We start from the raw sequence: 1,902 nt of genomic DNA on the forward strand, positions 1-1,902 counted from the left end.
TGTCCTCTGCAGAGTAATACACAATTCCATTGCTTTCAATCGGCGGAATCTCATTTGTACTCATTCCTTTCTTTTTCAAAAAAGAGTTGACTACCTTCCACCAGTCTTTATTGCCAAAATTATGAGGTGACAATATTCTATTTTCTAGTTCCCTAATGTGCTCTTCTTTCCTTTTTCTTATAACATCAGTCAAATTATTTCTCAACCGTCGGAAAAGAGACCAGCACCATACAGTGTCCAGACGTTTGGCTAATGCGTGAATATATTGCTTTTTCCTAATCAACTTTTTGATTTCCTCGGTGATCCATACAGCATCGTGTCCGTTCATTGTCACTACCTTTACAGGCATACATTCTTTAGCTATCATCATTAACTTATCGGAAAACATTTCAGCGGCGTCATCAATGGATTCTAAATTGACTATATTATTCCAATCTACACTTTCCATATCTTGCAACAACTTGACAACATCGATTTTGGAATAATTATATAGTGTTCGTTTGAATGAACCACCCGACGGTAAGTCATAATTCAAATATACAAAAGGACACGAGTGGTCACTGCATACAGGTGGTAGAACACCAACTCTTTTTACCAAGTTAATCCTTGTTAAATAAAGTTTAATTCAGTTCAATTCAATTCTCTCTCTCGCTCTCTCTCTCTCTCTCTCTCTCTGTCTCTCTCTCTCTGTCTCTGTCTGTCTGTCTGTCTGTCTGTCTGTCTGTCTGTCTGTCTGTCTGTCTGTCTGTCTGTCTGTCTGTCTGTCTGTCTCTCTCTCTCTCTCTCTCTCTCTCTCTCTCGCTCTCTCTCTCTCTCTCTCACTCTTACTCTGTGCCCCTCGAGATTTTTGTGACACTAGTTCAAGATGTCAGTCCAGGAGACAGATAGCCTTGTTAAGAAAAGCTAAAAAGACAACATCGCTCAGCTAGCTACAAAAACAAAACTCGTCAGAGAGAAAAACAAGTATCGGTCGTGTTGCAATGCTGGCAGGAGAACCGAGAAGTCAGTAGTTAGAGTCGGTGTATTTTTATCTTTATTTTTCTTCCACGAAGTGTTTGTAAAATCGCTTAAAAATCGTGTGCGTCTTACCCAGCGCCTCAGATGGGAATCGTTGCTTGTTTCAAAGCCCCGGATACCACAGGTTCTGGATGCAGCTTAAAGATACCTACATCCTTCTCGCGTTTCCATTCTCTTTCTCGCTCCATTTTCCTTTACGCTATTATCCCATTGCTGGGAAATTCGGGTCGCTTTCTCACAGTGGAAAGCTAGCAAAAACAAGAGTCGCGCTACCCAGGGTGTGGGAATGTTTCGGTGTGATCAGCCACCTGCCCTAATGGCAGAATGACCGAGGTCTTTTACGTGCCACTGTGGTGATACAGGGGGGGGGGGGGGGGACAATGATACCGACTCTGAGGCTGCCAGAGGATCGCAAGTCCAGTGCTCTACGGACTGAGCACAGGCCTGTTTAGGCCGTTACGTAGGATAAGAGAACATTTCTTTTTTGGTGCAAACTAAAACTGAACAGTCCGGCTGTCTCCTGCATGGAGAAGGAGTTTCAGTTTAGCTGAATCAATTTGGTAAACAGACGATGTTCGGAAATCTCTGTCACTCTGTCACTCTGTCACTCTGTCACTCTGTCACTCTGTCACTCTGTGTGGGTTGTGGGAGAGTTGTTTTCTCTTGGTTCCATAGAAACACGAAGGCAAGCCTACAATGTCACGTATAGAGCTTGCCTCAGTACGTGTTTCTATGGAAAAGCAAGAACAAATCAAGGAAAAGCAACTATTTCACTCCCATAAAAACCCGATTGAGTTATTTCTTGAATTCCTCTCTTGATAAAGTTGTCAATAATTGTTGGTGTAAATCCCGCAGTGCACAGTCAGTGGGTAGCCACGCTGTAAA

Source organism: Littorina saxatilis, linkage group LG16, assembly GCF_037325665.1.
Source record: "Littorina saxatilis isolate snail1 linkage group LG16, US_GU_Lsax_2.0, whole genome shotgun sequence".
NCBI classification, from domain to species: Eukaryota; Metazoa; Mollusca; class Gastropoda; order Littorinimorpha; family Littorinidae; genus Littorina; species Littorina saxatilis.